Source organism: Pelodiscus sinensis, chromosome 1 (assembly GCF_052426305.1).
Source record: "Pelodiscus sinensis isolate ZL-2025 chromosome 1, ASM5242630v1, whole genome shotgun sequence".
NCBI lineage: Eukaryota > Metazoa > Chordata > Testudines > Trionychidae > Pelodiscus > Pelodiscus sinensis.
Genome location: NC_143052.1, coordinates 10,371,063 through 10,393,296, shown reverse-complemented (window position 1 = coordinate 10,393,296; position 22,234 = coordinate 10,371,063). Strand labels below are relative to the sequence as shown.

The following is a 22,234-nucleotide window of genomic DNA, read 5'->3' as shown; positions in this document are numbered from 1 at the left end:
GCCTCATCAGCAGTCCTACCGGTATGGTCTGACTGCCAGACCCCGCCTGCAGGGCCACCGACAGGGGTGGGGTGGCAGAAATAGGGATTTTAAAGGGCATAGAGCTCCTGGACGCGGCTGGTGCAGGCAAGTCGATGGGGTTGAGGGGATGGGGGGGGCAAAGAGGATAACTGCCCTGGGGCTTGGCCATTCAAAGGGGCCCAGAGTTCCCAGCCACTGCCACAGCAGCAGTGGTGGCTGGGCACACAGAGTCCCTTTGAAGTGCCGCGGGAGCGCCAGAGCGCTGCACAGTTTTGAGGGATGGGAGGCGGGGCAGAGGGCCAGTCAAACCTTGGCATCAGCCCTTCCGGAGGCATGGAGCTGGGCCTCCCACTTTGCCCCAGGACCCCCAGTGGCTGTCAGCCCCCGATGGGCTGGTACCATCAGCTGGTTCTTCCCAGTACACCGTACCAGCCCACCCACTTTCACCTCTGGTGTAGTGCTAGTGCCTGCTGATGTCTGGGGTCTGTCGGTGCTACACACAGAAAAGGAAAGCCAGAGTTTGCACCAACTGAACTAGTCAGGGGTTACCCCTGCTTCAAGCAGAGATCAATCCCCGATGAGCCCAGACAGTGCAAACCTCCATACTGCTGACTGGACTATTTCCACACCCTGAGAATGACATTTTGGATGTCCCCTGCAGTCCTCAACCTACAGCAGAAGTTAGAGGAAAGTCACTGGTGAAGCCTGGAAGCTTGAAAAAAAAAAATCTATGTGTCTTCTCCCTCGAGCGCCCTGCAAAACATCAACCACCAGGGAGTTAACACTCCTCTTGTTTACCATGCTCAGCTGTTCCCAAGGTTTCTTGGAAATGGGTTCTGAGCAGAAAAGGCAGGGAAGCAGCAACAATAACTGTGCATGCCCCTTTCACATGTCCAGGGAGGAGAGACAGCTATTAACAGAGCTGTTGATGGCAAGGTCAGGCTGAGAGTGGGAGGAGATGTGAGCCCAACACAGCACTTCCTTCTGTGTTGCACATGTGAAGAGAGCATGCACAGCCAGTGCTGTGGTCCGAGTGTTCACATGGGCGAGGGGGAGGAGAACTCCCCAAGCAGCCTGGCTGTTTACCTACATAGGAAAATGATTGTCCTTTTCGGGAGGCAGATACAGGATCCTGCCAGGCACTACGCCCGGGGAACTTTCCCTGAATTGTTAAGTTGTCACCTGTCTGGCTGCTGCACATCCCGAGGTAAAGGCTCTTTTCAAAACCAATTTGATAAACAAGTTTACAAACTAGCCAGCAGCACCGCAGTGTGGGGAGGTGCTAAGAAAAAAAAAAAAAAAAATCAGACTAAAGGGTTTCACATTTCAGCTGCCGAATGGCCATTCCTGGGGTTTATGGGAACGGCTTAACTCCATCAGTGCCGCCTCCACAGCATGCTGCGGCCTGGATAGAGCTCCCTACCCGGGTGCCTACCCCTCCACCCCCCCCACACACACCCCTTTAAAAGGCACCCTGTAACCCACCCCCCTGCTGGGTGTGGTGTGCTGGCTCATAGAGTGGCACCTATACCACTTACACACAGAGTCTACTCCACAGCCTTAGCTGAGAGCCAGCTGGCTTCTAGTTCAAGCTGTAGAGCAGTGGTCACCAACCAGTCGATCGGGATCTACGGGCAGATCTTGGAGCCTCTGACAGGTGACCCTGACCAGTTTGGTCAAGAGGCTAGCAAGTGCAGCGCTTCATCTGCCCTTCCCCACACAGCTGCGCACCCCCCGCCCTTTGCCTTGGAGACGCCCCTCTCCGGGAGCCTCCTGCTTGCGGTACAGACCAGAGAAGGGAGAAGAGTGGTACTTATGTCAGGGTGCTCCCTCTTCCCTCCTGTACTCTATCTCCACAGAGCAAAGAGGGGGAACAACTGGGCTTGGGATGGGAGGGAGTTTGCTGGCTGTTTCTGAGAGTGGTGCAGGGCCAGAGCAGGGGTGAGCCTGCCTTAGCCTGGGATAAGCAGTGTCCAGCTGGAGCAGCACCAATCCCCTGCCCTAGCCATGAACCCCCTTCTGCACCCCGAGGTCCTGCCCAGGCTCAGCTCAGAGCCCCTCTCACACTCTAAATCACTTAGCCCAAGATCAGAGCCTACATCACAACCCTCTGCCTGATGAAAGGGAGGCGTGGGAGGGAGGGAGGATGGTGTGAGCAGGGGTGGGACCTCGGAGAAGGGGCACGGGTATTTGGGTTTGAGAGAGATCTTGGATTGCACTTAAATTCAGAAAGTGATCTTGTGCTTAAAAAGGTTGGAGACCACTGCTGTAGAGGTTCGTGCAACATGCCACAGGTCCCAGGTTTGGTTCCGCCTGTTGGCACTTAAGGGCACATGCCAAGGGTCAGAGGTTTCCTGAGCAGGACCTACCTGGCCCTGGTTTCTAGCAGAGGTTTGGCTTTTGAAGCACTGTGCTGCAGTATTCAGGACAGGCCTATGGAGTTGTAGTTTGGGCGGGGGACTGTCAGCCTCAGGTCTTTGCTCCCCAAATGGTTGTGGTGCTTCAGGGTGTGACCTCTGCAGATTTCCCATTCCAGAGGCACAAGAAAGTATTTTTTCTGACTGTCTGACATTAGAATGCAGTGAACACTCACTCCTGAAGACAGGTCCATGGGACCTGGGCTTGTGGTCTCGGGGGTTTCCCAGACAGTGCTTGGTCATCCACACTGAACTGTAAACCCAGGTTTACAATCGCTGGACCCGGCAATCACAGCTAAGCTAACGTCCATACTGCAATAGCAAGCAGACCTTCTGACACAGGTCTGCAGCATGACTTGTGTCTACGCTGCAAAACGATAGGGCGTAGACCAGATCTAAGCAGGACCTTGGGCTCGGATTCACCCTCCCAGTTGAGTCCACAGGCCTGAATCCAGAGGGTATTCCTGGCCTAAGTCAGATTGATTTCTGTGTGGACAGAAGGAGGTTGGGGGCTCATACCCAAGTCTGAGCCCAGGTTTACAGTGCAGTGTAGACATACCCTAGAAATTCGCATCTGCCCATCCCTGGAAGTATCTCATGTGAGAACGCTGGAATGAGGACACTACCGATGCCATGGAAGTGAAACCCTATTCAGTGAAGAGGAGAAGGTTGAGAGTCAAACTGCTCAAAATGTTCGGGTTCAGGGTTCCCTGTAAGCTGAGCACTTGAGTGGCCACCCAGGAGAGATTCAAATGTCACCCAGCTGATTAGCTGGCAGCATGTGTTTCTACTGGTGATGCACATCTGCACGTCTCAGTGCACATAAAATTTATTCTACACACGTGGGGAAAAAAAATTAGAGGGAACATCGCTTGTGTTCCAGTTGTTTTCACCAGTTTCACCAACACCCTGAAGGAAAGCTCTCCTTGTGAAAGAGTCAACACGGCCTTTGCAATGAAGGTGGGAGGGAGTTAACATCCCTGAATCTATCACAAAGGTCTCTTGCAAAGCACAATGCCAGAAAAAAAAAAAACTGAAGCCTTGGTGTCTGAGGTTCAAGTAAAGAAACAAGCAGCAAAGGACAGTAGAGCCTAATGGCCAGGGACTCCAGACCTGTTGCATGATCATGGGCAAGTCACTTCCTCTACGTGTCTGTTTCCCCAGCCGCCTGTTACCTGTCTCAGCTGTTCAGTCTGGAAGCTCACTGAAACCAGCCCTGTGTCTCGTTAGTTCTGTGCCACACCCAGTACAAGGTCATCCTAATCTCAGATGGGGCAACCAGGTGCTGTTGTCATACTAATAATTAGCCCCCTCCAGCAGGCCTTCTTTAGCGTTTTGCTATACATTTTAGAAATGGGCATCTGTCCATCCATGAGGGATGGAAGTTAACTGGCACCCCCTGCAAGCAACTTACACACACCCTCAGCTACGCTGGGGAAGCAGCCACTGTAGGCAGCTGGTTTCTCCCTGCCAAGTCTGCTGTGAATTTCCATGCCACCTGTGCTTGTTATTTTCAGTCAGATTAAGACACCCAGCAACAACGCTGCAAGACAGTATTTTTCAACTGGCTCCCACGTTCCAGCAGAAGTAATGTACGTAGGGGACCCTGGTGTCAACCTGGACAGCATGTGCAGAGGTACTGTACATTTGCTACGAAAGGACAGCAACCAGCGAGGCCAAGTAAGACTTCCAGGACAACAACATCATATTGCCATCCAGTATCAAATCCCTGTTTGTGCCCCGTCTGCACATTGAGCTGCATTCCCCAGGCCTTGGACGTGTGTGGGATCTGCGGGAAGCCTGGATCAGATGCACGACAGAGCCATCCCATCAATCAGTGGCTTACTCCGTGCCTGTCAGCAACAAGAAAGCCAGCCAGCAAGAGCCACCAACAGCAGCAGCTGGAACAAAACAGAGCAGCAGCCAGCTGTACTCGTTGCTGATAGGTAGCGGGGAGGAAGTAGCTACAGAAAACAAGGCCCAATTGTGAAGGTGCAAAGAGGGATTGGATACTTACATGCATAGACAGACTATCTAGCATTAGAATAGCTACTGCTAATAAAGACTAATGTTGGAAGGGAGAGAAAAACTCATGCTTCAGCTCTCTTACAGGGTAGGATGAGACCTTCATGAAGGGCAGATGATCACACGTGTCCTTCTACATGATTGTTTGCACCCTCCTCTGAAAGAGCTGTTGGCTACTGTCCGACACTGCACTAGATGAATTGTGGGTTTGACACAGCCTGGCAGGTCCACCAGGTTTTTTGACGCCAACAGGTGGGAAACAACAGCTTGAAATTCAGGAGAAAAGTGGCAAATCCAGAGAGGGACAGAGGGAATGGAAACGAACTGCCACAAAAGAAATGTAGAGGAAGCAGAGAAGGAGACAAAAGAAAGGAGAAAAAAGCCTCAAGAGGTGGTGAAGGGAGAAGTGGTTGTTTTCCTTAGAAGGAAATAAGCACAAGAGAGGGTGTCAATGCAGTTCCATGTAGCAAAACATTCATCCCTCTCTGCACCACAAGGAAAACCACCACCACTGGCCTGCTTCTTGGCAGTCTCCGAAAGGTTTAGGATGGACTGGACCACAGACCCTAATGATTGGGCTGCAGGGAGTCATGGAGGGAGTTTGTCCACACTTGTCCATCTGCGTATATACGCAGAAGTGTCAAACTCCGGGTGGGGCTTCACATCTACATTCTCATGGGAAAACCCAAAGCTCAGTAAGAAAAGATCATTAAAAAATAATCCTCCAGGATCAGAAAGGAAAAGTGTGAATAGCGCTGCGAGGGCCAGAATAGCATTTGCATCTTCATGATGCATCTTAGACCCAGCAAGACGTGGGGGAGGAACCCTCAATCCAAACAGTTAAGATCCACCTCTTCAGTAATTTCTGAAATACAAACACCAAGCCTATCAAATTGCACAAACTGAACACAACAGGGGAGACGGAGAAAAAAGGCAACAGATTTAAGTAATTGTGGACTAGGGGTTAGAAGAGGGGGCTGGGAGCCAGGAATTCAAGTCCTGACCTTGGATGTCATTGACTTCTGTTTCCCCTTCTCTGTAAACTGAGGCTGATAACCCTTCCCTCCTCACTGAGGATTTGTAAGATTAATTGAACTAATGTTTGTAAAAAAATTCTGAAGGAGAAATGCAGCGTACTATCCCATATATACAATTATTGTCCAGGGAACCTAGTAATTGAAACGTAGCACCTATGAAATCTGCCAGTGCTGATCTGCTAGACCAGGGATGGGGAACCTTTTTGGGGGTCAGGGGCCACATACAAGTGAGAAGCAAAAAAAACCCCAAACCTCAAATTCCTAAATGATGCGAGAAGGAGAAACACGACACTCTCACGTTCCCTTTGCCTACCAGTCAACTGGTGCCAAGGAGATCTTGTGCAGTCCAGCCCTGTGGGGAGGCAGCAGGGGGCTGGAGTAATAGTATTAATTCTCCAATGCTGGGGGGGGAAGAGCCCTGAGCCTTAGGGGGCTGGATCCAGGCAAGCCAGGGGCTGCATCCAGACCCGCCTGGGCCGTGGATTCCCAACCCCTGTGCTACACGGAGTGCCTAGTGCTCTGGGAGGGACACAGGAAACCCCTACCCATTGATCTGTGACCACCCCTGCACCAGAGAGTGGGTTGGCCAACCCGTGGCTCATAAAGCCTCCCTCGCAGCTCATGAGCTACCCCTTAAAGTGTGGCTCGCGAAGCTGCCCCATGCACCCCTACAAACGGCCCCCAACTCCCTGTGCTCAACAGGTGAAGGGGAGCCGTCCGGCGCGGCAAAATGGCGTCGGCCAGCAGGAGCCTGTGGCTGCCAAAAAGCCTAACCTGCAGCTTTTAAAGGGGCAGAGTCTTTTTTTTTTTTTTTTTTGGTTGAACAATTCTGGTGCAGCTTTTTGCATTTTTCCCGCCGCTGTTTCGGCTCTCTTCGTTTAATGGGTTGGCCACCCCTGATCTGGTGCATTGTGACACGCTAGCCAGATGCCACGTAACAGAAATGACAGTGATAGCTAAAACAGAGCTGTACTGGCTGCCTATGTGGATTATGCACTCCTTGGTGCAGTCACCCTTGTTCCTATTGATTGTGGAGTATGCCGTGGACAGAAATGAGCAAGCTCACTGGGGCCTCTAGCAAGTCAAATCATACCTCTCAGGGGTGCTGAACAGGATCTGACACCTCCTAACTAGCTATCTGTTTGGAATCAAACATCCCCTACTCATCGTGTCCAGTCCTGAACTTCAGATCCAATAGCCTTGCTGGAAAAACAAAGCTGGCTGCGACACACCAGGCGATGTTCCCAGTGGCAGCACGCGCGGGCGTCAGCCACCAGTACAGCTGTGGCAGCCAGACTCTTCAGCCAGGACTGGGGTCCCACGGCGCTAGTCCTGCCCTGGCGAGTTCACTGCCTAGCTCAGCAAGGCAAACACACAAAAGGAGGAGAGAGGCCTCAAGAGAGGGAGGGACATGCCGGAAGTTACACGGCACAGCCTCCAACAGAACCCAGATGCCCTGGGCCCCAAACCAGTGCTCTACCCAGGCCACCACGCTGCCTTTCTGCTTAAGCCACCCGCAACGTCCCACGGCAGAGCATGCACCGAGTGGCGTTCGCATAGACACAGGGAGCGTTAGTGGCGGAGATGCAATGCTAGGTCACACTTGCAACAAACCCCATTGCCAGCTTTGTCCACATATTCATTCTGCTGATACCATTATTGGACCTAACCAAGTGAGTTATAAGATCAAGAACACATATTCCTGCGCATCCAGAAATATAATCTATGCTATCATGTGCCGAAAGTGTCCGTCTGCTATGTACATTGGACAAACATCTCAGACACTTCGCCAAAGGATTAATGCCCACAAAACAGATATCAGACAAGATCACAAAGGGAAAACAGTTTCTTGCCACTTTAACCAGAAAGGACACTCTCTAAATGACTTAGCCACCTGCTTTCTGCTACAAAGACCTTTTACATCTGCACTTGAAAGGGAATCCTCTGAACTGTCATTCATGTTAAAATTCGACACTTGCCAACAAGGACTTAACAAGAATTTGAATTATCTCACCCATTACCAAGACAGTTTCCCCAATTATCACCTGTAATACCATTAACTCACAAACATCCCACTCTCCCTACCTTTAATATCATCAATTCACAGACACTTACCTTCCTTCCTCTCCCTCCCCCCCCCCCCCGCATCCCCCTTCTGTTCTGCAATGTGATTTGTCCTTTTCATATTTGTTCATTTTTTTAATTGTATCCTTTGGTATATATGGTTGTGACTACTTTCTTCCACTATTTGATCTGAGGAAGTGGGTCTGGCCCACGAAAGCTCATCATCTAATAAACCATCTTGTTAGTCTTTAAAGTGCTACATTGTCCTGCATTTTGGCTCTCAAGATGGCACTGTTTAAATGGGCCAGATTACACCAGAGACTCTGACCTCTCTCTCTCCAGAGGCATGCTGGGATTGAAAAGGGGGAAGCCAGAAGAGCAGGACCAGCCCAGGAAAGGGGCCTGACCCACACAGCCAGCTGGTTCAGGACATGCTGCAACACTTCTTGCCACTGCTCCAGTCTGTGCTGCCCCCTAGTGACCACTGCCAACAGCAGCTGAGGACTGGCCTCCCTTCTTTGGGACCCAGTGTTGCTGGACCTGAGTCCTAGCAGTCCAGAGGTCCCGTCTCTTGCCACCCCTTTTCCTGCCTTGGCAGGATGGGGAGGAGGCAGCTCCCTAAAGCATCTTCTTCCTGTCCCTCTCCTGAGCCAGGCAGGCCAGGATTTGACCCCAAAACTCTCAATGAAGCCCAGCTGCAAAGTTCTTCCATTGCAGCATGAAAGACTTTACAAATAAGCTCCAAAGGAGGGAGTCTTCCTCCAGAGAGGAGCGAAAGATGGATGGTCCGAGAGCCTCCAGTGCAGGAAGGGAGATCTGCACGTAAAGGCAGCGTGTCCGCCAAACGCCAGCATCTCTGCCGTACGGCAGGAGCACCAGCAACATGCTCAAGCCTTGACAGCGGCCCTCAGAGATCCTCCCCCACACTCCCTCAAATCTTGGGCTTTTCTTCTTTTATGCTGGAGGCATGCTTCAGGTGAAGAGGCGTGGGAGCCTTTCCTTTGTCAGGCGCCTTTAAAGGCTGGCTGCTTATCTGCCGATCTGCTCATGAGGCAACGATGAATCAGAGCCCCATCGTTTACCTGACAACCAGCCGCCTCGCTTGTGCCTGACTTCCAGCCCCCTCTTTGTGGCAGCAAATGTAAAGGGAGAAGCCTTTTATCTCGGAGCCTGCAGCGTGGTCTGATACAGGGCAAGAAAAACCATTTCAACAGAACCATCTTTCAAATGAACTCATGCAAGTAAAATCACCATCCAGCTATCAAGCCAAAAACCGTACATCAACCCTGTAATCACAGGGTAATTGCAGCTTGGGTAGGTATTGCTCAGCTTGCTTTTACCACACTGGCTCGTGTTGCGGAGCGGCGAAGCCACGAGCGCGTGCACCTCAGCACGAGCTGTGCGAACCCGCCCAGAACCCGGCAGAATTACTCACAGGGCTAGCTATGGACTCGCTGCTCCATGATCAGAGCTGGCTGGGGTATGGCTACCTGAACTGTAGAGTGCACGCTGCAAGCTTACTGGGGGGCTTCAGACCAGCTGCTCACAATTGCACAGGACTCTCCCACAAGGGCCAGGCTAGGAAAAACAAGCATGTCTTGAGAAAAACCTTTCCTTTCAGTGATTGCCAGATTCATAAGAAGTTAGAGGCACTCAGCCTAACCAGAGTCAGGCCCAGAGTAGCTGGTGCTCTGCCCCCTACTCCAGAGCTGGCCTGCCCCATGATACCACTCTCACAGAAAGAGGCTGTGTGTGCGCAGACCTTCACAAGGAAAGGCTGGGAGACTGGGTAGTAGATGGGAGGGGAAAAGAACCCTCCTTTCTGGGCTGCTCTTAGTCACGATTCGTACTGGGAAAGATAAGGCCTCCCTGAACGGGGAGAGGGTACTTACTCACTACCCCACACCTAGCAAACAGCTGCAAGGAAGTAACCTGCACAGTCAAGGGGTGGGAAGAAAGGGGACTTTCCAGCCCATGATCACGGAGTTTGCTGGGTAATCTTTCCAGATACATATTTATCCAAGCCAAGATGATGCTGGGGTGAAGCCCCAGGCCTGTGACTCAGGAGATCTGGGATCCAGGTTTAGCTTTGCCACTGGCATCTAGCATCCTGCGGGATGCTAAGCACTCACCACCCATCCCCCTCATGGAAAAGGGCCACTCAGGCCAACGTCACATAATCCCATGCCCTTATCCCCGCTGGGACTCCGCTTACCCATCTGTAAGACACGGACCTCCTCGGGGTGTTCGGAGCTTCGATCCTTACCGTCCGTACGCCAATGCAAAGTATTATTACAACCTCTCAGCCAGAGTAAAGGAGGGCCCAGATATTTAACAAGACAACCTACGAGTCTCTACAGGCTTGCATCCCGCAGAGCTGTACAACCCAACGACATCCAACTGGAATACAGCCAAAGACACAGCAGGCCACCGGAGTAGTAAAGCAAAGCAAATTCTACCCAGACTCAGTCACCCTGCTACAATACCCAGTCTCCCAATAGGGCGTGCTATAGCTCAGGGACAGCTAAAAACTTGGAAAGTGCTTTCTTTGATGAGAGAGGGAGGTCAGCAGTCGGAGGAGGAAGGAATAAAGCCCGACTGTTGCGGTGCTGTGGCTTGGTCCTTTTATCAGCATTGCTCACTTCAACAGATCCCATCATGACAGGATGTTTTTCTACCTAAGTCTGCCCCCGCCTCCCCGAAATTCGTAGAGCAATTTCTCTGGCCCATGTTCCACGGGAGATCAGGCTAGAAGACTGCAATGGTCCCTTCTGGCCTTGGACACAGAGATCAAAAGCTACACGTCAGATCTAACACACAAGAGGGTTTTGGTGAGGGGAGGTGAAACAGAGCCAATAACTTGTTGCTTTGGGCCTATCACCCCAGTGAGAGAGAAGATTCACGCGCCCGCTTTCGAATGTATTGGGTGAGAGGGTTTTGGCTGCAAACTTTTGCCCATCACCCCACCGGCCATTAATTCTCTCCCCACATGTTCAACTTCCTCAACCCCTCCCTCAGTTTTGCACCCCCCTCAGTTCCCACCCCTGCGGTTGACTCCACCCTGTCTCACCTCTGCTCCTCCTGGGGCACTTCACCGCCCCTCCAGGCCTGAGGGCAGCAATGGGGGCCCCCTCTCCAGGCTGGGGGGCAGCCCCAAGGGCTCTGCACCCTCCTGTGCCCCTCCCTGGGAGGTACTGCAGGGAGGCGGGGCAGGGGCGCTGCCCTGTGCCCCTTGCTCACAGGAGGGGGAGAAGGGGCTAGAGCCACCCCGCGCTGCCGGCGAGTCGACGACGGCTTCAGGGCGCTATTGGGCGAGGGAGAGTCCGTTTTGCCAGCGGCAGCTCTGATTGGTTGATCTATTGTGACAGATCAACCAATCAGAGAGCTCCAACTCAAAAAGAAGCTGGGGTCCCTCACATACTGGCCATATTGGTTCACACTCACCCACAGCACACCCTCGCCCTTCCCCTCACGGATGACAGTGGGGGGCACGTGTGCCTTTCAGAGAGCAGAACTTGGGCTAACAAGAATTCAGTTCTTCGACACTCGGGGAAAGACATCCTAGGAACAGAAGCAATGCCATAAAGGCAGCTCTGTCTTCCTGCCCTTCCCACAAACACCTTGAAATCGGGCTCTGACGTTCTGCAGAAATCACCCTGCACAATACTCACTGCTCCCTAGACATTTTGAGAGGGTAGCTGTGGGGGGCAGGGAGGGAAGAACATCTGAGCGCGCAAATATTTGGTCCAATTGAGCAGAAGCAGCTTTTGTTCACACACACACACACACACACACACCCCACCCCCGGGAGATGTTTCCCTGAGGGCAACCCCCTGGGAGCCAAGCAGCAGCACCTGAGGTGTAGTGAGCCAGGGAAGTTTCAGTTTGCAAAGTGGCCCATCTGCTCATTTTATTGAGCTCTCAGTTCTGTGGACATCTAGCTACGATTTTCTTTTCTCCCCATCACTGCAGTATGTATTACCCCTTCCATTCCAAGATCAAGGTGATTTGCAAGCTAAGCAATCAATCCTTACGGCTTCCCCAGAAGGTAGATACAATCGCTGCCATATAACCTAGGAAAATGGAGTCTGGGACTGTCAATGACCCAAGCGAGTTAGGAACCGATTGCCTTTCACTGGGAGGTGAGTACCTGGCTTCACAAGGGTCCTCTGAAGAGACCGGCCTAAGGGACTTCTCTAAGGTTACATATCAACTCACTAGCAGGGCTGGGAACACAACCCAGTCCTCCTGATTCCCTGCTGTGGGCTTTAGCTGCTAGACTGGAAAGAAGTGCCACAGAAATTGAAACCATTCCACTTGGCTTCAGAAGGAAAAGCAGACTTGGCTCCCTGAGCAGAACTGCAATGACATACAGTGGCCATTTGGTGTAGCACAGCCTGCATTGGCTTGTGGACGAGGGATGTAATAGTGTGGTCGATTAACCGATAAGCAAAAGCTTATAGGTTAATGCTATAGACTACATGCATTTCCCTAGCCCCCCTTGACAGTAATTTTTTTAGCAGGCTGGCCAGCAGCCCGGCTCAGTCCTGGCTTGCACTGGGTCCGGGACCTACCTCTTCTGCGACTCTGCATTTGAAGTGTATTAGGAGCCAGGTGAGCAGACTCAGTTCCGGCTCATGCCAGATCCAGAAGCTCAGACTCCCACCTATACAGGGGATGCTGCGACCCCACGCTGCTGCCTGTATCAGAGGTAGTAGCACGGGCAACAAGCAGCTGGTCCACAAAGGGGAGCTGGTTTTTAAATTGGCTCCCCTCACGGACCAGCTCCTGCCTGGCACCCTATGCTGCTTCCTCCGATACAGAGGCAGCAGTGCAGACTGGCAGGGGGCTCTTCAGGAGTGAGGCTGGAATGCACTGGCTGCCAGCCCCGCCCCCGAGGACTATAGAGTAACTGACTAACTGATAAGAATTCGTGAGGTTAATCGACATTTAACATCCTTCTTACGGACACCCCAGAAAAAGTACAAGCTACAGTTCTATTGCACGTGCATGTAGCATCTTTTCAGCTGATGAGTCAGACCCCTACGTGCTTGAGCAGGAGCTAAATGCATCACCTTGCCCAGTGCTAAAAAAAAGAGTGTTCTGAACAGTGAAAACATGGCACCTGAAACATTACACAGGACAGGAGCTAAAATAAACCATCTTTTCTAGTTTCAACTGCAAGAGGAATCACCTTGGGGTTCCAGGCCAGAAGAGATCATTAGAATCCTTTAGCATAACCCGCGCAACACAAACCAGAAAAATCTCACTCAGGGACTTCTGCACCAACACTAACTTGTTCGGCAGCCAGCCAGTCTTGAAAGACTTGAAGTGATTGACACACCTTAGATCAGCATGCATGAGTAATTCGGGGCTCAGATTATTTGGTGGCAGGCACAGCTACTATAAATGCCTGAACAAAAGGCAGAAATAGCCTTTGTATCCTGGCTACCTGCTATCCCTACTCACTGGTTTTGTTGGCTTGTATTTTGTTTTAACTGTTCAGGGCTTTGGGGTTTACACCCCCATGGAAACAACGACAGCCCCAGTAGCACGTTGTCCCCTAGCAAAATGCTGGGGTCTTGGCTCAAATAGCTCCAAGAAGAGCCACCAACAGCCTATCATTTGCCAGAGTACTTGGATTTTCCCTTCCAGATCCAACCCACATTCAGGATCAACCCTGCTTCAGCTGCCAGGTCAAAGCCAAGTGCTGCACAACTGAAAAACTTCAGCTGCTTCCTTAATTCAACACAGAGCTCAGGCCTGGATTAGTTCTAATTCCATGTTTTCAAAAGGGCCAGATTCTGACCAGTCACCTACCAGTCCTCTAGCAGCCTGAAGGTTTGCACGCTGAATTCAAAAGGAGACTTTCCACCAATGGGAACTGGCAGGGGCTCTTAAGAGTGCAACCAACTGGATCCCAACCCCAATGGGACATCCAGGACCCCTTGAAGCATCAAGGACAGGTGTAACCCCAGCAGGCACCCATGTGTTTCTTTCATCTGTTGATTTAGGCCCATCACCATTGTGTGGGAATCAGTGCTGCACACTCCCCCAGATATATTGTTGTAAGCCCCAGGGGCCACTGTGACACTCACTGCACGTGCCAAGGGCTGCAACTGAAGTGTGGTTGCATAGACATGCCAATATATACGCAAATAGCTTTTCACACTGACCGGCGTGAATACAAAGATTAAGGCAAGACTATACAACACACAGACCCCATTTAAGTCAGTTCTGCTGACATTAATAAAATGCAATATTTACCCGATTTCCACCCATATGACAGCGCTTTTAATGAGCAATGACAATACAGGAATGTAAGTACTAAAACACCTATCAACAGAAGACCATTATACTGACTACTTGTTTTGTTTTGGCCCAAACCCAACTGAAAACCCAAACTGCACTGCTGGCCACAAACGAACAGGCTGCAGGCCACATGTTGAGTAGCCCTAGGGTAAGGGGATTTTTGGCATGCACCATAGCAGGCCTGCACAACTCAGAAAGTGGTGAGGGCCATAGTACTTCAAAGAAAACAGCTGCGGACCGCAAGTAGGGTTGCTAGATGCTCTCCCAAAAAAATACTGAATACGCGGGCTAAAAATTTGTGTCAAGCAAAAAAACAAAACAAAAACAAAAAAAAACCATGCATGTCGGGCATACAAAAAAAACCCAAAAACAAACACCCCCCCTCCCCCCCACACACACACACCCCGCCCGGCTTCAGCACACAACCACAGGAGGCACTACCAGGCTTCTGTCCAGTGCCCAGCCAATATTTTCTGAATTTTTTTTTTTTTTACCGGGCAGAGAGCGCAAATACCAGACTGTCCAGTAGAAAAACCGGACACCTGGCAACCCTAGCTGCAAGGGTAGGGTTTTGGGGGAGGGGTGATACTTTAAGAATTTTTCAATTAAATCAGGCCTGCACAACATACGGCTCCCAATGCCCTTACCCTCTCCTCTCCCAGCATCACACTGTCCCCCCCCCCCCCCCACTGACACCTCCCCTCCTGCCCTTTTCCTCATTGTCTCCACTTGGCCCCCTGGCATTTGTCTCTCGTGCAGCCTGTCCGTTGGTGCCTTCCCCTTTCTCCTGCCCTGCCCCCTCCCCTCAGCACAAGCCCCTTCCCCTCCCCTACCTGGCTTCTGCCTTCCGGTCTGCGGGGCTGCCGGAGCCTTTTTTAATCCAGCGGTCGCCGGCCGTGACATCACGATGCCACATCACGCCAGGATCCTGGCATCTACCGGCATCCCGCCCTCTGGCTCGCGCCCTGCCTCCTTGTACCGGAGCTGCACACAGGCAGCCCAGTGGCGAGAACTGCCATACTTCCTCCTCCCCAGCGGCGCTCCGCTCCTCCACCCAGCTAGCAGATCCAACAGGGCCGCCCATAGTCGTCACGGGCCGCACAGTGAGCCCCTGCAGGCCGCACATGGCCCGCGGGCTGCACGTGGCCCGCGGGCCGTATGTTGTGCAGGCCTGCACTATAGGCACCCTCAGCCCAACTTCACCCTCCCCCTCCAATCTATTAATTCTGCCCTACCCATTCAACTCCCCCCCCCCCCCCCAGCCTCTACCTTTCTCAGTTTTGCTCCTCTCAAGCCCCACCGTTAATCCTCCCAGATTCACCTCAGCACATGCTGGGGCTCTTCAATCCCCCCTCCAGGACTGGGACAGATGCAGTGGGGTCCCCCCGTCTCCTTCCAGGCATGGAGGGGGCTCCAAATCAGGTCTTAACCCCTGCACCCGTTCTAGGATGTACTGGAGGGAGAGGAGGAGAGCAGGGGCACTGTCTTGGTCCTGGCGCTCAAAGGAGGCAGAAGGAGGAGCTGAAGTCACCCTGCTCTGCTGGGCTCTGTGGCTCATCCAGTATCTACCCACACCTATGGCTTTGGGGTGCCCCGGGGGAGGGGGAGCCCATTCTGCCAGTGGCAGCGCTGATTGATTGGCTGTCCACCTCCTTGGCCCACCTACTGGAACAGAACAACCAGAGGGCTCCAACTCACTAGGCAGCTGGAGCATCTCAGGCGCTGGCCATGCTAGTTCACACTTCCCCCCACACCCAACAGCACACTCCCCCCCCACACACACACACCTCAGCAGGGGGTGCCCGTGACGTTCAGAGAGCAGAATTTGGGCTAACAAGCATTTGGCTCTGATACCACAGGGCAAGACATCCTAGTCATGGTAGCATTGCTGTAAAGGCAAATTGGGCTCTGAAGTCCCCCCAAAAAATTACCCTGCACATCACTCACTATTCCCTAGATATTTTGGGAGGGTAGCTGTGGGGGGCAAGGAGGGGAGAAGCTCAGAGAGCAAATATTTGATCGAATTGAGTAGAAGCAGCTTTTGTTAACACACAGGCAGCCTCCTGGGAGATGTTTTCCTGAGGCCAGGCAGCAGCACTTGAGGTGCAGGGAGCCAGGGAAATTTTGGTTTGCAAAGTGGCTTATCTGCTCGTTTTATTGAGCGCGCTCAGTTCTGGGCGCATCTAGCTAGGATTTTCTTTTCTGCTCATCACTGCAATTCCCGAGCACCTATTGCACCTTCCATTCCAAGATCTCAAAGATGATTTGCAAACTAAGCAATCAATCCTTACTGCATCCCCAGAAGGCAGATCGTATCACTGCCATTTGACCTAGGAAAATGGAGTCTGGGACTTTGAATGACCCAAGGGAGTTAGGAACCCATTGCCTTTCACTGGGAGGTGGGCACCTGGCTTCACAAGGCTCCTCTGAAAAGACCAGCCTACGTGACTTCTCCAAGATTATGCATCAACTCACCAGCAGGGCTGGGAATAGAACCCAGTCCTCCTGATTCCGTGCCATGGGCTTTAGCCACTAGACAGGAAAGAAGTGCCACAGATATTGAAACCATTCCACTTGGCTTCCAAGGAAAAACTCACTTTGCCGCTAGGTAAAAGCTCGCTCGGCTCCCTGTGTAGAACAGCGATGACATATAGTGGCCGTTCACTGTAACGCAGCATGCACTGGCTTGTGAACACCCCAGAAAAGCTACAAGCGGCAATTCTATTGCATGTACATTTAGCATCTTTTCATCTGAGGAGTCAGACCTTATGTGCTTGTGCAGGAGCTAAACAAATGGCCTTGCCCAGCAGCGAAATGAAGTCATCTCAACAGTGGAAAAAACGTGGCACCTGTTTAAGCCCCTGTCCTGCATAACCTGGCAGGTGCCAAAGGAAAAAAAAAATCCTATTTAAATGGCAAAGGGAATCAGCCTGGGCTTCCAGGTCCAAAGGGATCTAGCGTAACCTGCACAACAGGCCGGAAAAGTCTCACTGTGGGACCCCTGCGTCCAGATCATCACTTCTATTCAACAGCCAGCCAGTCTTGAGAGACTTGAAGTGACGGACATGCCTTAAGCCAGCACGAATGGGTAACTGGGGGCTCAGAGGCTATGGGGAGGAGCACAGCTCACGTAACGCCAGAGGAGAAAGTGGGAATAGTCTTAGTTTCCTAGCTATATTCCATCTCCACTCTGCTCCCTGGTTTGTTGGCTTGTATTTTAACTGTTCAGGGCTTTGGGGGTTTACACCCCATGGAAATGACACCCCCAAGCAGCACAGTGTCCCCTAGCAAAGTGCTGGGGTCTTGGCTCAGAAGCCCTGCGAATGATGCATCATTTTCCAGAGTACCTTGGGTTTCCCTTGCAGACCCCAACGACTCTCAGGTGCAACCTTGCTTCAGCCGCCAGGTCAGAACCCAGAGCCAAGTGCTGACCAACTGGAAAACTTCAGCTGCTTCCTTAATTCAACCAGCGTAGGGAGCTCAGCTTGGTTCTAATTCGGTGCTTTTAAAGGGCCATTAGCCACGTGTAATTCTAGAGCAGGGTCTCCCAACCTATGCGTCGGGACCCAACTAGGGGTCGCCATTCCATTTCAAAAGGGTCCCCAAGTGTCTCCGCAGGTGGTTCTGCCCACCCTCCCTCCTCCCCCCGTTTTTGAATTGTCTTGTGTCACATAGTCTTCCTGAATCGTCAAAACGGATCCCCATCTGGAAAAAGTTGGGAACTGCTGTTCTAGAGTAACGCCACAGAAGTCAATCTGAAGGTACTTGAGCATTACTGAGCTGAGGAGACGTTTAGGGCCAATTACCAACTTCTAAGTAGTTAGGGAGCTTTATTCACAGCCTGTTTCTTTGGCAGCCTGATGATTCGCATGCTGAAGAACATGGTTGGGGCCCACTTTGACTGGGTGGATCTTATCCAACGCCCGCCAACCACAAAGGGAATTGGCTGGGCTGCTTAAAAAGAGTGCAACCAGCTGGATCATCCAGTATCTCTTCTGCTGGATGCCAGAAGCTTCACAGGGAGGCAGAATCCCCTTCTTGCATCTAAAGCTCATACTCCTCTAGCCCCAAAGGTGGGTGGAAGGAGGAAAGTATATAAACTTCTAGGACTGCCTCGAGAATCTCCAGGTTTTCATGTTGCCAAGGCTTTGGGTGCATTTGATCTCACTGGATAGGTGTCACCAGTACAGATCAACAAGCTGGGAGGTCTGGGGATGAGAAGGGAGGGACCACCCCGGCCACAAAGGGGACAGACTGAACCTCACTTATCTGGAGTTACCTGGTTGTGAGAGTCTGGCAGGGGAGGTGGAAGTGGCATTATACTTGTGAGCATTTTATTGGAGGTCAGTATTTTTCTCTGATGCCAAGAGGAAACCGGGGGCCGGGGGGGGGAGAGACCCCCTGGCTGGTCCATTCCCCTGGCGGTAGTCACACCAACACAGTATCTGCACCCAGGCTGAAAGCTACATTGGCATCTTGTCTAAAAAGACTGCGTGGGCACTCTGCTCTCAGGGGAAGATACTTCCTGCCTTGTCACAACAAAGAAAAAAAAAGGGGGGGGAGGGGGAACGATTGCTGCTCTTCTCCACACTTACTGGAATCTCCATCTTTCTCACCAGATCAGACAGGCATCCTGAATCCAGCGCCAACCACTGCCTTCAGAATGGAGAAATGTGCAACAACATGGCCACAGGGGAACATCGTGGGCAGTTAGCAGCTGGCTTTATGTCCTGACTCTTAGAAGCTAATTTGCCTTAGAGATACATTCCTGACAGGCAGGAAAGTTACAAAGCTCTAGCCCTCTTCTTAAGGGAGTGGCTGGGACTTTCTTCCTACCTCCCAGTCTCTGTGCAACAAACGGGGTGGGAGGGAGCAGAAAAGGCTGCTAGTGATCAGCTCTGCATGTTTGGGGCACACTGAGCCCTGTCCCACTGATCATTATCACCCTGCACAACCAGACTGATCCCCCCTGCATTCCCGCAGGAGACTGTGTTGAAATTCCATCGTGGTGACACTCAGGCTTGGCTTGCACATTAAATTTGCAAAAAGTCCAGTTTAACCCAGTCAAGGCGCGAGAGAGAGAGAGAGAGAGAGAGAGAGAGAGAGAGAGACACACACACACACACACACACACACACACACACACACACACACACACACACACACACACACACACACACACACACACGCAATGTTGCAACATGCTTCCTTTCAAGTCTACTCAAGCAAGCTCCGTAATTTCACAGCATGCAGGGCACCAGGGGGGACGAGGGGACAGAGATCTGCATTCATGTTGTACTCCCAGTCTGCACCCAGCTTGGCTGGGCAAGCTAATGATCCAACCCGTGACCCAAATGTGGTGATAAATGCCGGTTCCAAACCACACCAAACATGTTGTGCATCTGCTAAGAGGAAGAAGGGGTGGTTGGAAGGAGTTTTGATTGTTTTTGTGCAGTGATGCAACCAACTTGCAGCCGTGACTTCCTCCCAGGGTTGGCTTTGTCGAGGACTGCGCATGCTATCTGTCTGTAGGGTTCTTACAAAACACAACCAAGGTTTGTACTCACAAGTCCAGTGCAGAAGATTGCAAGACTGGTTGATTCTTGGGTTCAGGTCCCTCTTAGCAGCATGGCCTCTCCGATCAACCCCCTCCCTCCCACCAGAAGCGAACCAGCAGCCTGACTGTCAGAAGAGATCAGCCCCATTTAGGCACCTGAATGAAAAGGCCAGATTAACACAAGCGCTCAAGCCCCATGGGGTCACTGGGTGCTGAGTACTTTGAAAGTCTGGCCTCCAGGCTCTGGCCTCTCCCACCAGCTCATGTATTTCTCTGTCTGGTACAAATAGTTCCCTCCTGCACCTGACAACAAACATCTGGAACTGGCTGCACATCCCAGCTGCAAAGAGGGAAACCAGCACAATGCTGCTCTGAGTGTCAGACAGGAACAGAAAAACATTCCTAGGCTGGAATCACAACCAGCACTCACCCTTAAATTAAGACAAGAACCAGTTCTCTTCTCCTCCTCTTCCCCCACCCCCACCTCCCACCCCTTCTGGATCACCCCCATCTTTCTTCAGGCCTTCCCCACACAAGTTTGGTCTCAGTATTTAACTGGACCATTTTCCAGGCTTCCCCTTTTAAGCCAGCAATTGTCCTGCCAGTGTCACTCAAGTCACACGGCATCATCTCCTCTGTACATTGTGCCTCTTTCAGACTGCCCAGGTGGGCTGACCTGGTGGAGTGAGAAAGAGGCACCGTCTAAAGAGCTGGGGAGGAGAGATATCAGCTCAGGATAGGATGGAAGCTCCGAAACGCTAAATCCTGTGCCCCGGCTCTACTGCCTTTTCACACACCGATCATCTATGGGATTTAAAAGGCGTATGCAAGCAGCGGGATTCTCCTGCCCACGTTCCAGGACAAGAGGAGGAGAACTACAGTCAGCTTCTCAGCACAGACGGTCCTTTGCTCCACTCTCTGGAGACGGACCTGGCAGAGTGTTCACCGCAGCATCTAGGGGGCAAAAACCTAGGAGGTCATCCAGTCTATTCTCCTGCCCAAACAGCTTGTTCCACACAGCCCTGGCACTTAGTCCAACCTGGTTTTATAGGGTCCCAAACTTTGAGAGAGAGAGCCCCTGACTTTTGGTTATTTCACATTCTGGAGCTCCCCTCTCTCAATTTCATCTCTTAATTCCTATTGACACCACCTTAAACAGCTCCTCCTCTGAGCAGAGCTCCAGACTTAGTCCTGTCAAGCACGTGCACTATGTATTTCCCTAGGCTATAAGCCAAACTGTATGCAACTCAACCTTTAATTGGTCCAGCACCCTTGGATCCTTTTGGGTGAACTCTGCATGCAGATCTAATGCTCGTGCTGTTTTGGCCCATTAGGGATACCAGCACTGATCCCTACCTTCCCAGAGATGTTTATGTTACAATTGGTTTGATGGACAAATCCTTTAAATGAACATGGGCATTATACATAGCCGCAGGCTAGTCCTACTTTCATGAGACAGTGAACCCAGTTCTCCTCTCGCTCCAGTTTCATGCCACTCCCTCGAATGTACTCCTTGAACTCCTGTAAATGAACGGAGAATGCAGCCCGTTTATTTTAAAACGAGACCAGCAACTGGAAAGATTAAGCCATCTGCTCACAGAGGGGCAAGGCACAGGGCTCATTGTAAATGTACTGGGGCTTTCTTCCTTTTGCTTTCCCACAGATGTCCTATTCAGTTCTCATTCAGCATCCTGGCACGCACCATGCTCATACGCCACAGCTGTCACAGCCCTGGTGGCAGGCAGAGTCAATAGGTGCATGTACGTGGGCAGGGAATTACAACTACTTAGCTTTTTTTCATTACCATTTTCATTGCTAGATCACAAAGCACTTTATAAAGGAGATCAGGAGTCATTATTACAGTTAGTTGTATGATGGAGAAACTGAGGCACAGAGTGGTGACGTGACTTGCCCAAGTTCACTCACCAGGCCAGTGACCGAGCCAGAAATTGAAACCCGGTATCCAGTTTCCCAGTCTGCTTGGGACATTGGATACCTGGTTTCAATTTCTGACCCACAGAAAAATTAGTCAGAGGCCACACACAAGTGAGAAATAAATAAATCTCCCGCCTACATTTCTCTACCCCTGCCTTAAAATGAAGGCCCTGCATTGCAGTAGGCTGAGGAAGAAGAGACTCTATTCCCGCTCTGCAGCACTCATCAGCCTACACCTAACAGAGGCAGCTCACAAACTAGATAGTAGAGATGCCTTTGTCCCTAGAGCCACCAGGCAAAGCACACAGCTCATTTACCCCACTCTGGGTTGCAGAGCTTTGGGACACACAGACGAGGCTGACCGCAGTCCATCACCAAAACAGAACCTCCCAGAAACGTGAGATGGATTCGACCCTATAACAAACCCACAACCATATAGGAATTCCAGGCTGTCACACTATGACAATTTTACCCAGGCGTCTGAGACAAAACTCAGCTCTCTGCCTCCAAAAGGCCACCTCTGCCGCTAGAAGAGAATCTCTGTTGGCAGTCTAGGTGCTATGACACACAGCGGGGCAGTTCCCATTCTATCCAGCAGAGAGCAAGGACAGCATCCCACACTAGCCAGTTCCTCTCTGCCTCAGTGGGCCAAGGCCACCCCATCCCACACTAGCCAGTTCCTCTCTGCCTCAGTGGGCCAAGGCCACCCCACACCCAAGCAGGGCCAGCCCCTCCCGGTTTCTTTTCCTATGACTTGGTCAGGACCGCTGTCACAGGACCGGCTGGGGAATAGTGGTAGAAATGTAGCCGTGTTAGTCTGGTGTAGCTGAAACAAAACACATAGTCCTGTATTTTGACCGGCTGGG

General features: G+C 51.6%; 1 protein-coding gene across 3 annotated transcripts in view; it reads right to left on the bottom strand.

The window, feature by feature from the left end:
• PFKFB3 (6-phosphofructo-2-kinase/fructose-2,6-biphosphatase 3) overlaps window positions 1-22,234 on the bottom strand; it is a 94,465-nt gene that overhangs the window by 67,934 nt on the left and 4,297 nt on the right. The window contains exon 1 of one of the 3 annotated variants that reach the window (XR_016349547.1): window positions 9,780-9,798. The exons of the other annotated variants lie outside the window; for them this stretch is intronic. The gene's annotated coding sequence lies outside the window, so the exon portion shown is untranslated. Of the gene's footprint in view, window positions 1-9,779; window positions 9,799-22,234 lie in introns of those variants that run through there. 3 annotated transcript variants of the gene reach the window in all.